The sequence below is a fragment of the Heterodontus francisci genome, chromosome 10 (genome assembly GCF_036365525.1).
Source record: "Heterodontus francisci isolate sHetFra1 chromosome 10, sHetFra1.hap1, whole genome shotgun sequence".
Classification (NCBI taxonomy): Eukaryota; Metazoa; Chordata; class Chondrichthyes; order Heterodontiformes; family Heterodontidae; genus Heterodontus; species Heterodontus francisci.
In genome coordinates this window covers 19,650,774-19,667,188 of record NC_090380.1, presented here as the reverse complement: position 1 = coordinate 19,667,188, position 16,415 = coordinate 19,650,774, and positions in this window count along the sequence as shown.

The window sequence follows — 16,415 nt, the reverse complement described above, 5'->3', positions numbered from 1 at the left end:
TATATATCAGGGAAAGCAAGGGTCCCAACACTGACCCCTGGGGAACTCCACTACAAACCTTCCTCCAACCCAAAAAACATCCATTAACCACTACTCAATTTCGTATCCGTGTTGCTACCATCCTTTTTGTTGCATGAGCTATAGCTTTGTTCACATGTCTGTTGTGTGGCACTGTATTAAACACCATCACCCCCGAGTCTAAGGAAGACTGAAAAATTATGGACAGTGCCTCTGCGATTTCCACCCTCACTTTCCTCGGTATCCTCGGATGCATCTCATCCGGTCCTGGTGCTTTATCCACTTTAAGTACTGACAGCCTATCTAATACGTCGTCTTTATCAATTTTAGTGTCTGAATTACCTCCTCTTTCACCATCGCCTGGGTTGCATCTTCTTCATTGGTAAAAACATATGCAAAGTATTCATTTAATACCTCAGCTATGGCCTTTGCCTCCATGTGTAAATCCTCTTTATGGTCACCAATCGGCCCCACTCCTCCTTTTACCACCCTTTTACTATTTATATGTCTATAGAAAACTTTGGAATTCCCTTTTATGTTAGCTACCAGTCTCTTTTCATGCTTTCTGTTTGCTTCTCTTATTTGCTTTTTCACTTCCCCTCTGGACTTTCTATATTCAGCCTGGTTCTCTATAGTAATTTCCACTTGGTATTTGGCATAAGCACACTTTTTCTTAATCTCTACATCTTTTGATACAACACCGAAACAGGCCCTTCGGCCCAATGAGTCCGCGCCGACCATCAACCACCCATTTATACTAATCCTATATTAACCCCATTTTCCCTCTCACATCCCCGCCTTCCCTCAATTCTCCTACAACCTAGCTACACTAGGGGCAATTTTTACAATGGTCAATTTACTTATCAACCCACAAGTCTTTGGCATATGGGAGGAAACCAGAGCACCCGGAGGAAACCCATGCAGTCACAGGGAGAACTTGCAAACTCCACACAGACAGTACCCAGAACTGAACCCGCGTCGCTGGAGCTGTGACTGCTAGCCACTGCGCCACTGTGCTGCTCTGGATTTATTTGCCCTGCCTTCCTACCTTTCCCCTTCAAGGGAACACACCTTGACTGTGCGCAAAGTATCTCCTTTGAAGGTAGTCCATTGTTCAGCTACTGTTTTTCCTGCCAACTTTTGACTCCAATTTATTCACCCCAGCTCCATTCTTACCCCATTGAAGTTGACTTACTCCCAGTTACTGTCACTGGGTCCTGCTGCATAAATGATCCCTCAGTCAGAGGGGCCAAGGAGGCTGATGATGATGATGGTGTCTATAAGGGGTGGACTTCACTGGTGACAGCCTCAGCTCTTGGTTGGCACTCCAGCTGGCTGTAGAAGAACACCAGCTGGGACACAACTGGCATCCACTCCAAACAACTCTGTGCCAGCAGTGCCACTGACTGGTCAATGCTACAGAGTGTGGCATGCATTCTGTGCCTTTCAGTGTACTGCTCCTGTATCCACTCCACTCAGAGTGCTGTCGCATATGACAATTCATGGGTTTGGCCACTCTCTCAATAGAGGAGAACATGTCTTCATACCCTGAGCTATGGTTGCGCACATGAGCTGAATGGATTCCTCCATTCTCAGCCCATGACTCCGCACTGCCTCAGGGAACTCCGACATGTGAGAACACATCTGCTGCTGCTGGTCTAGGTAGAGCCTCCTTTCTGGTGACGCCCGAGACACTGCATCTGTGACCAGCTGAGCATGGCTGTGTCTGTCGTCCACTCTCTGAGGGGTGTAGTATTTGATTGATCTGAGTTTGATTTTATTAGTCTGTCCATGTATCTGTGTTCACTGTGTTTGATTGCTTAAGCCTATGGGTGGAGCTGAAGAATTTGAAACGGAAACTAAAAGAGTAAGACGAGATTGTTCTACAGATAACACAGTGTTCTGAGAAAACATTGTACTGAAATCATGTGAGTGCTGAGATATTTTATAGTGCTGTAAATAAATCATTTGGTGATTTAATACAAGTGTGATATCTGCATTGCTCAGAGATAAATCAGATATATTATATCCAGCAATGCAACATAAACATAACAAGGGAGACTGTCCACCACTGCCTCTGCTGCTGTCAACTCCTCCTGCTCACTAGTGCCATGATCTTCACCTAGTGCTACCCTATCTAATCACGCATGAGGACCCACCAATGTGAGTGTATCTGAGCTTGTGGAGGGTGTGCTTGTAGGATGTGATGGTGCTTGCTCTGATGTCTCTGTTCCTGCGATTTCCCTGGCGCAGACACAGGAATCAGTTGGTCCCTCTCCACATCAGAACCTGCAGGAGACACAAGAAGGAGATCATGAGAACGAACCTTGGAGAGCAGAAAGCCCTGCAGTGCTGAGGTTTCCCAATGCAGCTGAGCTTGTGGATGCTGTCAGACAAGGAGGAGTGCACTCCACCCCTTCATCTACAGATTGCAATATCTTTTCACCCTCTTCCCAAGTAATGTCCATCTCGCCTTCCCCCACTTGCTCCTGGGGATGGGCCACCCTACAATCTCCATAGCTCCCTCCTCCATGACAGTGACAATTTGAAGACAGGGCACTCCTCCTCCTGTCAGCCCCCTTTCTCGGGCATCGTGCACCCTTTTCTCCTGAAAGGACAAAAGAGAGACAGAGAGAAGGCTCTGCTGGCCTCTATGGCCAATGCCATGAGCTCATTGAGATAGGAAGCTGTTTGTATCAGTGCAGGGAAGTCCTCAGCAGTGATAGAGCTCTGGGTCTTGCTGAGGGGTTAATAATACCCTGGGCATGTTCAAGTGCAACATGCACCCTCAGGCTCCTCAGCTGGAGTGTCTGCTGGAAGTAGAATACCCAGAGGCCTGTCGTGAGGGTTTGACCTTGCACTCACCATGCCAGAATGAATAAGGTCATTGAGCCGTTTGCGGCACTGGTCTCAGTTCCTTCTGACCACACATCAGCTGCTTACGGTCTCAGCAACCTCAATCCATGCCAGCTTGGTTTGAGAGGGTGGCCTTCTCCTGCTACCCTCTGGAAAGAGGGCCTCCCTCCTCTTCCTCACTGCATCAAGGAGGATCTCTAGGGTGGCGCCGGCGAAGCATGGAGCTGCCCAGCCCTGGGTGCCAGCCCTCAGCCTTTCTTCTCCCATCACTGGTGCATCCGTTCCCTCAGTCAAATGGCAATCAAAGTAAAGACTGCCGTGGTCTGTTCAAATCAGACACGCACCTGCACAGTCCCGCCTCCATTCCTGCCCCCGTGGCTGCTAATTGTCCTCCATTCCCTCCCTCTAGCCAATTAACAGGCCACCTCTGTGAAAAGCAGAGGCTGTGACTGCATCCCCCACCGCCCCGGGGCGGGGTCAGGCCCTGGAAACGGTCCCGATGTCAGTTTCCTGACCCCTAAGGAAAATCAGGCCCCAGATCTTAAGTAGATTATGTCACACACCACACTATCATACAGTTAGATATTGAGCAGTATAGGCACACCTCTAAATGTAATGGCTTGGATTTTGTGGTCAGCACTGAAGAAATGGTGCTTGCTATTCTTATACTTATAGCTGCCCACAGAATTTTCATGGGCTTTTGAGTGGCAACTTGGTTACTAGAGATCCTTATCAGTGCAGCACCCTCAATGCAGCACCCTCAATAGGGGATCTCTGGCACGTGTAAGCAGGGCAGGCAACAGCAAGTATCTTTGACCAATCCAATTGAAGACTCCTCACCAAGGCACAAGGCTAAATATTTGATAGTCCTCAAAAACAGGCAGGGGGATTGCAATCCAGAATTACCCTGTGCCCAATCGAAGAGGTGCAGGCACCATGCAGACATTGTGCTGTCTGCTAATTTCCATGGTTTTGGCATGCAGCCCAGCACAGAATACACTACTGAGTGGCTGCACACCTCAACAGAGGGCTCAAGTTTGCTCGAGACTTGCATTACTTAAAGCCAGCCTGCACCTCTTAAAGGCTAGGTGCATTGTGGCTGCAACAGGGGCTGAAACTGCTTGGACAATAATTGAAGACCTTCAGGAATGCCCCGAAATGGCACAACAGGCAAGAGAACGGCAGTGGGAGCAGATTGTTATGGCGGTCAATGCCAGCAGTGTGGCGCCAAGGATCTGGATACAGTGCCGCAAGAAGTTTAATGATCTCACACGAATGGTCAAGGTCAGTGAATGCATCCTTACATGCAATATCCTACCAATTGCACCACTAGCCTCACACACTGCTCTATTCACCACACTCTTTTCAGTCACCTACCAACAATCTATATCAAACATGCCTCAAACCTCACACTTGGCACCGCTGAAAGCCACACACTCACAACTTACACGCGCTGCCAGCTATTCAACTGTAACAAGCACATTACACAAACACATTGCAAAAACACTCTATGGGCAGAATTTAATGATGGCTGATGGAATGGGAAGTAAGACGGGGAAGGGAGGTAGGATCACACAGATTGTTGAGCTTCTGTCTTTTTTGCTGCCAACTGCTAAGTCTCTTCAACTCGCCACTCTTCAGCCCCCCACTTTATGGCTGTCCGCCAGCACTGGCGATCACTGGCAACTGACTCCCACGACTTGTGATCAATGTCACAGGACTTCATGTCGCATTTGCAGACGTCTTTAAAGCGGAGACATGGACGGCCGGTGGGTCTGATACCAGTGACGAGCTTGCTGTACAATGTGTCCTTGGGGATCCTGCCATCTTCCATGCGGCTCACATGGCCAAGCCATCTCAAGCGCCGCTGGCTCACTAGGGTGTATATGCTGGGGATGTTGGCCACCTCAAGGACTTCTGTGTTGGAGATACGGTCCTGTCACCTGATGCCAAGGATTCTCCGGAGACAACAAAGATGGAATGAATTGAGACATTGCTCTTGGCTGATATACGTTGTCCAGGCCTTGCTGCAGTAGAACAAGGTACTGAGAACACAGGCTTGATACACTCGGATTTTTGTGTTCCATGTCAGTGCGCCATTTTCCCACTCTCTTGGCCAGTCTGGACATAGCAGTGGACACCTTTCCCATGCGCTTGTTGATTTCTGCATCGAGAGACAGGTTACTGGTGATAGTTGAGCCTAGGTAGGTGAACTCTTGAACCACTTCCACAGCGTGGTCGCCGATATTGATGGATGGAGCATTTCTGACGTCCTGTCCCATGATGTTCATTTTCTTGAGGTTGATGGTTAGGCCAAATTCATTGCAGGCAGCCGCAATCCTGTCGATGAGTCTCTGCAGACACTCTTCTGTGTGGGATGTTAATGCAGCAACGTCAGCAAAGAGGAGTTCCCTGATGAGGACCTTCCGTACTTTGGTCTTCGCTCTTAGACGGGCAAGGTTGAACAACCTGCCCCCTGATCTTGTGTGGAGGAAAATTCCTTCTTCTGAAGACTTGAACGCATGTGAGAACAGCAGTGAGAAGAAGATCCCAAACAGTGTTGGTTGCAAGAACACAGCCCTGTTTCACGCCACTCAGGATAGGAAAGGGGACTGATGAGGCACCGCTATGCTGAATTGTGCCTTTCATATTGTCATGGAATGAGGTGATGATACTTGGTGGACATCCAATCTTTGCTAGGAGTCTGAAGAGACTACATCTGTTGACGAGGTCAAAGACTTTGGTGAGATCTATGAAAACAACTTATAGGGGCATCTGTTGTTCGCAGCATTTCTCCTGTAGCTGGCGAAGAGAGAACAGCATGTCAATGGTGGATCTCTCTGCTCGAAAGCCATGCTGTGCCTCAGGGTAGACATGCTCAGCCAGCTTCTGCAGCCTGTTTAAAACGACTCAAGCAAAGACCTTCCCCGCTATGGGGCGGCACAGTGGCGCAGTGGTTAGCACCGCAGCCTCACAGCTCCAGCGACCCGGGTTCAATTCTGGGTACTGCCTGTGCGGAGTTTGCAAGTTCTCCCTGTGACCGTGTGGGTTTCTGCCGGGTGCTCCGGTTTCCTCCCACAGCCCAAGACCTGCAGGTTGATAGGTAAATTGGCCATTGTAAATTGCCCCTAGTGTAGGTAGGTGGGAGGGGAATTGAGGGGATGTGGTAGGAATATGGGATTAATGTAGGATTAGTATAAATGGGTGGCACAGACTCGGTGGGCCGAAGGGCCTGTTGCAGTGCTGTATCTCTAAATAAAAAATAAAATAAATATGCTGAGCAGGGAGATTCCACAGTAGTTGTTGCAGTCACTGCAGTCACCCTTGTTCTTATAGAGGGTGATGATATTGGCATCACGCATATCCTGTGGTACTGCTCCCTCATCCCAGCACAGGCAAAGCAGTTCATGGAGTGCTGAGAATATAGCAGGCTTGGCACTCTTGATTATTTCAGGGGTAATGCCGTACTTTCCAGGGGCTTTTCCACTGGCAAGAATATCAATTGCATCACTGAGTTCTGATTTTGTTGGCTGTTCATCCAGCTCGTCCATGACTGGCAGATTCTGGGCTGCATTGAGGGTGGTCTCAGTGACAACATTTTCCCCGGAGTACAGTTCTAGGTAGTGCTCCACCCAGCGGTCCAGTTGCTTGCTTTGGTCACAGATCGTGACCCCTGATTTAGACTTGAGGGGGGCGATCTTCTTGATGGTTGGCCCAAAAGCTCTCTTAATGCCATCATGCATTCCTCTGATGTTTCTGGTGTCGGAGGCCAGCTGAATACGACTGCATAGGTGTTGCCAGTAGTCATTTGCACAGTGCCTGGCTGTTCTTTGTGCAGCGCTTCTGGCTACTTTAAGTGCTACGGATGTTAACTCACCGAGGGCTTTCTTGTAGTTCAACAGTGCAATGCGCTTAGCGGCTATGACAGATTCCAGCTCTTCAAAGTGAGATTGAAACCAGTCTGCATTTTGCTTCTCATGTTTGGCATTGGTGGTTATTGCTGAGTCTTCGATGGCGTCTCTGATGCGGGCCCACTTGGTCTCTGCATCCCCTGTAGGAGTGTTTTGAAGGGCTTTTTCAAGTTAATTTAGAAACTTGTGTAACAGTTGTGGATAAGAAATTCTGTTAGTGTTGATGCGCGGGCGGCCCTTCTGCTTGGAGTGATGTAGCTTCTTTGGTTTGAGTCTAACTTTGCTGCACACCCGGGAGTGGTCGGTGTCGCAGTCCGCACTGTGGAAGCTGCGTGTGATTTGGACACTGTTTATAGAGGCTCGCCTTGTGACGATGAGGTCCAGCTGGTGCCAATGACATGATCTTGGGTATCTCCATGAAACCTGGTGACAGGGTTTAGTATGAAAGAACGAGTTGGTGATGCAGAGGTTGTGATAGGTATACAACTCCAGCAGTCTCTGTCCATTCTCATTCATCCTTCCAATGCCGTAGTGCCCAAGGCAGGAGGGGCATGAGTCATGGTCGGCCCTGTCCCTGGCATTAAAGTCCCCCAGCAGGAACAAATGTTCGGTATTGGGAATGCTACTAATGATATTATGCAGTTCTTCGTAGAACTGGTCTTTAACTTCAGGTGGGGAGCAGCAGATACCTCACATATATCCACGTTAAAATGCATCTGCCATGCATTTACCCACTCACCCAACTTGTCCAAATCACATTGGTGTCTCTTTGCATTTTCCTCACAGCTCACATTCCCCCTCAGCTTTGTGTCGTCTGCAAACTTGGAAATGTTACATTTAGTTCCCTCACCCAAGTCATTAATATATATTGTGAATAGCTGGGGCCCAAGCACTGATCCCTGTGGTACCCCACTAGTCACTGCCTGTCACCTGGAAAATGACCCATTTATTCCTACTCTCTGTTTCCTGTCTGTCAACCAATTCTCAATCCATGCCAGTATATTAACCCCAATCCCATGTGCTTTAATTTTGCACACTAACCTCTAATGTGGGACCTTATCAAAAACTTGTGAAAATTCAAATACACCACATCCACTGATTCTCCCTGATCTATTCTACTCGTTACATCCTCAAAAAACTCCAGTAGATTTGTTAAGCATGATTTCCCTTTCGTAAACCCATGATGACTTTGTCCAATCCTGTTTATGCATGGTGTTATGGTTAAGGAGCATAGAGGAGTCCATTTCCAACTTGTTACAGTACTTCACGCAGAGCTTAAAGCTCATCCTTTCCAGTGTGGATGTGGTGGCCAACTCCATGAGAACACTTGTGGACACAACGATGATACAGCGTCTGATGGTTAATGTAGTATAATGTATATTAGCTGTTGCTGGGTAGATTATATATTTAGACTTTAAGCATTGTTACAGGATGTGATGTCATGAGTCTGAACCTCGTGTGGTTCAGTGATAATGTAGGTGCCTTAGCGATTAGAACCCTGTAAACAAACTCCTGTTACTTTGACCCAAATTCTTCTATCCTCAACTAATATTAACGGCACACTGACCCAGTGTAGTATATGGTGGAAGCGGTAAAAATGACCTTTGTAGAGTAAAGACAGAAGATATCGAAAACATCAGAGAGAAGCATGGAAAAGTCGATACCCTTACCAGCAAGCTTCAAGCGAGCAGTGGGGCCCAATCAAGCCGAGGCGTGGCCGAGATGGATCCAAAGGTTTGGCAGGTATCATTCTGCATCAGGTCTAGCAGCACATCAGACAGGAGCAGGTCAGTACTTTATGCCATGGGGGACAGTGAGGACGACATTATAACTAACATGGGGATCGATGAAAAGGAAATTACGTATGCTGAAGTAATAAAAGCCTTGGAGGAATACTTTATCAGAAAGAATGTTAACTTAGAAAGAGCAAAATTCAACAAATGGACCCAAAAAAGATGGCAAAAGTAATGATTCTTTCATTAATGTTGGATTAATGCGGAGGATTGCGACTACGGGAGCTTGCGAGAGGAACTGATTAAGGACAGAATAGTAGTTGGGGTCATAGATAAAGGGCTGCCACACCAGCTTCAGTCAAAAGAGGATTTGACTTTGCAAAAGGCCATTCTGCTGTGCAGGCAGGCGGAGATCCGAAAATTTAGCCAACTATTAGTTCGGGCAGATTGGGGGAGCCAACCTTGAAAATTCTAGAAAATGTTGAGTTTGTGGAGAAGCCAGAGAATAATGGTGCCAGAAAGCTCGAGAGGTAGGAAAGACATCTACAGGTACTAAATTTCAGTGGGTGTGGCCGAGAGCGGCGCTGGTGGGAACTTTGCACAGCCCAGGAAGCTGAATGCTTCTGGTCCAAGAAAAGGGGGCACTTTCAGTAGGTCTGTCGCAGCAAGAAACAAATGCTACAGACTAGCAAAAAAAAGATGAAATAAAAGAGAAACAAACAATCAATATTTCCTTCCTTGGGGAAGTGCAAGAGAAAAATTAATATTGCTGGGAAGCAGAAATCTTAGTGGGATAAAATAAAACCAACTTGAAATTAGATACTGGAGCAGCAGTTTCTGTCCTATCTGATAAAACAATATGGCTGAGGAAGGAAAGGCATTTGGAAACCAACAAGAAATTATACAGGACGGGAGGAATTCAATTAAGGGTTGTAAGAGAAATACAAACAACCTTAACACCTAGGAATAACACAATTCCCGGAAACCCTATATGTTATAAAGAACCAAGCCTGCTCACTATTCAGTAAGAAAGCTTGTTTAGCCTTACAGCTGTAATGCAGGGTAGAAGAGATCAAAGGACAAGAGAAACAGCTCAGCAATTTTAGAGCTGAATTCCCCAAATTATTTGAAGGTTTGGGAAAATTAAAAACAGAGTATCACATTACTCTCAACAAAGAGGCAGAACCGATATGTTTATGCACACCAAGAAAGGTCTCACACCCACTTCTGGAAAAGGTAAAGAAGAAAATCGATGCCAGTTATTTCCACAGCAACTAAACCCACAAGGTGGTGCTCTGGGATGGTTACAGCAAGGAAAGCAAACGGATTTGATAGGATTTGTGTGGACCTTACCCAACTCAATAAAGCTGTAGAGAGAAAGCTTCACCCTATGGTGTCAATCGACAGCAGCCTTGCCAAATTGGGTAAAAGCTCCATATTCACTAAATGAGACACAAATGGCAGATTTTGGCAGTTGCCTTTAGATGCAGAGTCTAAATTGTTTATTACACCCTTCGGAAGATTCTATTTCAACAGATTGCCATTTGGTATTGCGTCAGCACCAGAGATATTCCAGTGGACAATGTCAAGAATCCTGCAAGGCTTACAGGGGATATGGATGATGTTCTAATTCATGGAGAAAACCGAGCAGTACACGACCCAAGGGTAAGCAGGTACTGCATGGATTACGAGAGGCTGGTCTCACAGCCTGTGTATTCTCACAGTAAACAGTGACGTTCCTTGGCCACATAATTGATGGATCCGGCATCAAGATAGATTCACAGAAGACGAAGGCAATAAAAGATTTTCGAGAGCCTACGAACATAGATTTACAGCGATTCATGGGTATGGTTAACCTGGTAAAGAAATTCCTACCAAATCTAGCAACTATTAACAAGGCTTTATGACAACTGCTAAAGAGCAGCGATGCCTGGTGCTGGGGAGACTGCCAGAAAAATTCTTTCGAAACGATCAAGGAAATGTTAACTTCATCAGAAGTATAATCACACTATGATACAGAGCTTGCGACCATTATTGTAGTGGGCGCATCGCCAACAGGATTAGGTCCAGTCTTGTTTAAGATTCAAAATGATAGATGACGCAGGCCTTTGTACTTTGTCTCTCATTTGTTGACAGAAACAGAACAAAGGTACGCAGTAATCGAGAAGGAAGCATTGGCAGCAACATGCGCATGAGAGAAATTTTCGGACTACGTACTGGGCCTCAAGGTCAAGATCGAAACTGACGACAAGCCACTAGTGACATTGCTTAATTCAAAGGAACAAGCAAAATTATCCCCAAGGGTACAAAGATTTCGACCAAGACTAATGAGATATGACACAACAACTGAATATGTCCCAGTAAAACAGTTGGAAACACCTGACGCATTATCAAGAACATCAATTGCTATACCTGAAGTGGTAGATGTCTCATTCCTGGACAATGTGGAAGTCTTTGCTTTAGCTATAACCAAAGATTTGCTGACAACTGCTCAAAGATTACGCCAAATTAGAAACCTGCAGAAAGAGGACGAAGTCTGCGAAAAAGTAAAACAGTTTTGCCAAAAATGTTGGCCAGAATATATGCCTAATAACCCGGTTTTAAGAAAATATCATGAGCAAAGAAGTGATCTTACTATTGTGGATGAGTTACTAGTCTACAACAAAAGACTGGTTATTCCAAAGTCTTTAAGCTTGAACGTCCTAGATAAACTACATCAATGGCACGTAAGAATCCCGAAGTGTAGAGCAAGAGCAAGAAACTCAGTATGGTGACCTGTTGTTTCCAAGGAGATCAAAGAGATAATTTCCAGGTGTATCACATGAGCTACTATCAGACAAACACGAGAGAGCTCCTGATGTTGCCCATCCAAGCTATGGGAGAGCCTGGAAATGGACCTGTTTGAACATAAAGGGAAGATTTTTCTTATTGTCATTGACCATTACTCCAGATGGGTTGAAGTCAAACCAATACATGGCCAGAGCTCTGAAATTGTAATCAAATCATTAAAAGAAATTCTCGCCACACATGGCATTCCAGTGCCAGTGATCTCAGATAATGGGGCACCAATATTCTGGGTGGGAGGTTTGCTAGAGCTCTTCGGGAGGGTTTAAACTAGTTTGGCAGGGGGATGGGAACTGGAGCCATGGATCAGTGGATGGGGTAGCTGTTGAACAGGCAGATACCGAGTGCAGAGAGTCTGTGAGGAAGGTTAGACAGTTGACAGGGCAAAGTTGCAGCCAGTATGATGGGTTGAAGTGTGTCTATTTTAACGCAAGAAGTGTCAGGAATAAGGGTGATGAACGTAGAGCATGGATCAGTACTTGGAGCTACGATGTTGTGGCCATTACGGAGACGTGGATATCACAGGGCCATGAATGGATGTTGGATGTTCCGGGGTTTAGATGTTTCTAAAGGAATAGGGAGGGAGGTAAAAGAGGTGGGGGAGTGGCATTGTTAATCAGGGATAGTATCACAGCTGCAGAAAGGGAGGTCGTCGAGGAGGGTTTGTCTACTGAGTCATTATGGGTGGAAGTCAGAAACAGGAAAGGAGCAGTCACTTTGTTGGGAGTTTTCTATAGACCCCCAATAACAACAGAGACACAGAGGAACAGATTGGGAGGCAGATTTTGGAAAGGTGCAGAAGTAACAGGGTTGTTGTCATGGGTGACTTCAACTTCCCTAATATTGATTGGAACCTCCTTCGTGCAAATAGTTTGGATGGAGCAGTTTTTGTCAGGTGTGTCCAGGAAGGTTTCCTGACTCAATATGTAGATAGGCCGACTAGAGGGGAGACTATGTTGGACTTGGTGCTTGGCAACGAACCAGACCAGGTGGCAGATCTCTCGGTGGGAGAGCATTTCAGTGATAGTGATCACAACTCCCTGACCTTTACTATAGTCATGGAGAGGGACAGGAGCAGACGGGATGGGAAAATATTTAATTGGGGGAGGGGGAATTACAATGCTATTAGGCAGGAACTGGGGAGCATAAATTGGGAACAGATGTTCTCAGGGAAATGCACAACAGAAATGTGGAGGTTGTTTAGGGAGCACTTGCTGCGACTGCTGGATAGGTTTGTCCCGATGAGGCAGGGAAGGGATGGTAGGGTGAAGGAACCTTGGATGACAAAAGATGTGGAACAGCTAGTCAAGAGGAAGAAGGAAGCTTACTTAAGGTTGAGGAAACAAGAATCGGACAGGGCTCCAGAGGGTTACAAGGTAGCCAGGAAGGAACTGAAGAATGGACTTAGGAGAGCTAGAAGGGGACATGAAAAAGTCTTGGCGGGTAGGATTAAGGAAAATCCCAAGGCGTTCTACACTTATGTGAGGAACAAGAGGATGGCCAGAGTGAGGGTAGGGCCGATCAGGAATAGTGGAGGGAACTTGTGCCTGGAGTCGGAGGAGGTAGGGGAGGTCCTAAATGAATACTTTGCTTCAGTATTCACAAGTGAGAGGGACCTGGTCGTTTGCGAGGACAGCGTGGAACAGGCTGATATGCTCGAACAGGTTGAGGTTAAGAGGGAGGATATGCTGGAAATTTTAAATGATATGAGGACAGATAAGTCCCCGGGGCCAGACGGGATATACCCAAGGATATTACGGGAAGCGAAGGAAAAGATTGCTGTGCCTTTGGCGATGATCTTTCCATCTTCACTGTCCACTGGAGTAGTACCGGATGATTGGAGGGTGGCAAATGTTGTTCCCTTGTTCAAGAAAGGGAATAGGGATAACCCTGGGAATTATAGACCAGCAGTCTTACGTTGGTAGTGGGCAAATTATTGGAGAGGATTCTGAGAGACAGGATTTATGATTATTTGGAAAAGCATGGTTTGATTAGAGACAGTCAGCATGGCTTTGTGAGGGGCAGGTCATGCCTCACAAGCCTTATTGAATTCTTTGAAGATGTGACAAAACACATTGATGAAGGAAGAGCAGTGGATGTGGTGTATATGGATTTTAGCAAGGCATTTGATAAGATTCCCCATGGTAGGCTCATTCAGAAAGTAAGGAGGCATGGGATTCAGGGAAAGTTGGCTGTCTGGATACAAAATTGGCTGGCCCATAGAAGTCAGAGTGTGGTGGTAGATGGAAAGTATTCAGCATGGAGCTCGGTGACCAGTGGTGTTCCACAAGGATCTGTTCTGGGACCTCTGCTCTTTGTGATTTTTATAAATGACTTGGATGAGGAAGTGGAAGGCTGGGTTAGCAAGTTTGCCGATGACACGAAGGTTGCTGGAGTTGTGGATAGTGTGGAAGGCTGTTGTAGGTTGCAACGGGACATTGACAGGATGCAGAGCTGGGCTGAGAAGTGGCAGATGGATTTCAACCTGGAAAAGTGTGAAGTGATTCATTTTGGAAGGTCGAATTTGAATGTGGAATACAGGATTAAAGACAGGATTCTTGGTAGTGTGGAGGAACAGAGGGATCTTGGGGTCCATGTCCATAGATCGCTCAAAGTTGCCACCCAAGTTGATAGGGTTGTTAAGAAGGCGTATGGTATGTTGGCTTTCATTAACAGGGGGATTGAATTTAAGAGCCGCGAGGTTATGCTGCAGCTCTATGAGGCCCTGGTTCGACCACACTTGGAATATTGTGTTCAGTTCTGGTCGCCTCATTATAGGAAGGATGTGGAAGCTTTAGAGAGGGTGCAGAGGAGATTTACCAGGATGCTGCCTGGACTGGAGGGCATGTCTTACAAAAAAGATTGAGGGAGCTAGGGCTTTTCTCATTGGAGCGAAGAAGGATGAGAGGTGACTTGATAGAGGGGTACAAGATGATGAGAGGCATAGATAGAGTGGATAGCCAGAGACATTTTCCCAGGGTGGAAAGGGCTATCACCAGGGGGCATAATTTTAAGGTGATTGGAGGAAGGTTTCGGGGAGATGTCAGAGGTAGGTTCTTTACACAGAGAGTGGTGGGTGCGTGGAATGTGCTGCCAGCGGTGGTAGTAGAAGCAGATACATTAGGGGCATTTAAGCGACTCTTGGATAGGTACATGGATGATAGTAGAATGAAGGGTAGGTAGTTAGTTTGATCTTAGAGTAGGTTAAAGGTTCGGCACAACATCGTGGGCCGAAGGGCCTGTACTGTGCTGTACTGTTCTATGTTCTATGTTCTAATTCGCGAATGAAGCCTTCAAGATTTCGCAGAAACGTATGGGTTTACCCATGCTTCAAGTTCATCGAGGTATCCCCAGGGCAATGGAGAAGCATAGAGAGGTGTTCGAACCATGAAAATGCAACTGAAAAAGAATGAGGATTTTCAACTGACTATTAAACTATTGATCACCGCCACTCCAGAATGGGTTAAATCCATGTGGGTCTAGCAGCATATGTGGAGAGAGAAGCAGAGTTAACATTTCAGGTCAGTGACCCTTCATCAGACCTGGCAAATATTAGAAATGTAAAAGGTTTTAAGCAAGTAAAGCGGGGGTGGGGCAAGAGATAACAAAAGGCAAGGTGTTGATAGGACAAAGTCACAGAGAATAACTGACCAGAAGGTCATGGAGCAAAGGCAAACGGTATGTTAATGGTGTGGTGAAAGACAAAGCGTTAGTACAGAGAGGGTGTTAATTAACAGAAAAATGAACAGCCCCGACCCCAAGCACAAACATGAAAAGAAACAGTGGGTAGGCACAGTAGAAACAAACTAAACAAACTAAAATAAAATAAACAAATAAAAAATAACTAAAAATAAAACTAGAAAGGGGGCCCATCATGTTCTGTATGTATTGCATTCAATGTTCAGTCCGGCAGGCTGTAATGTGCCTAATCAGTAAATGAGGTGCTGTTCCTCGAGCTTGCGTTGATGTTCACTGGAACACTGCAGCAATCCCAGGACAGAGATGTGGGCATGAGAGCAGGAGGGAGTGTTGAAATGGCCAGCAAGCAGAAGCTCGGGGTCGTGCTTTCGGACTGAGCAGAGGTGTTCTGCAAAGCAGTCACCCAATCTGCATTTGGTCTCCCCAATGTAGAGGAGACCACATTGTGAACAGCGAATACAGTATACTACATTGAAAGAAGTACAAGTAAATCACTGCTTCACCTGAAAGGAGTGTTTGAGGCCTTGGAGACTGAGGAGGAGGTAAATGGGCAGATATTACACCTCCTGCGATTGCAGGGGAAGGTGCTGTGGGAAAGGAATGATGCGGTGGGGGTAATGGAGGAGTGGACCAGGGTGTCGCAGAGGGAACGATCCCTTCTGAATGCTGATAGGGGAAGGGAGGGGAAGATACGTTGGTAGTGGCATCATGCTGGATGTGGCGGAAATGGCGGAGGATGATACATTTCTAATATTTGCCAGTTCTGATGAAGGGTCACTGACCTGAAACGTTAACTCTGCTTCTCTCTCCACAGATGCTGCTAGACCTGCTGAGTATTTCCAGCATTTCTTGTTTTTATTTCAGATTTCCAGCATCTGCAGTATTTTGCTTTTATTTTAGTGTTTAATTCACTGCCACTTCTCTTCCAGGAATGCCTACCTTGAAGAAGTTCTGCTCTTCTCTCCGACAGGATTTTCGTTTGTCTCTTTTACCTTGTTCACCTTCATTGCTTTTTATTTCCCTCCTGGTATTTGACAAAGTATCTACCAAAACTCGTTTTCACAGCCACATCTCCTTCCTCAGTGACTGTTTCTGGCTTCGACTTATTCCACATAGATTCCAACTGAAGTTTTATCCTTCATGGACTGCTACTCTCGCCGCATCCTGAGATCCACACTCAGTGCCATGCGCCGCCACATGTACACACTGGACCTCTCTCTCCAGAAGCATCGCCTCACCTTATCTCAAAGCTGTTCTACTCCGCAGTTTCATTTCATCTTTCGTCTCATCCGACGCATTAACAAAAAACCTTTTTTCTTCCTTTCAGGTGTCAAGGAACGCAAGCTCCTGCAGC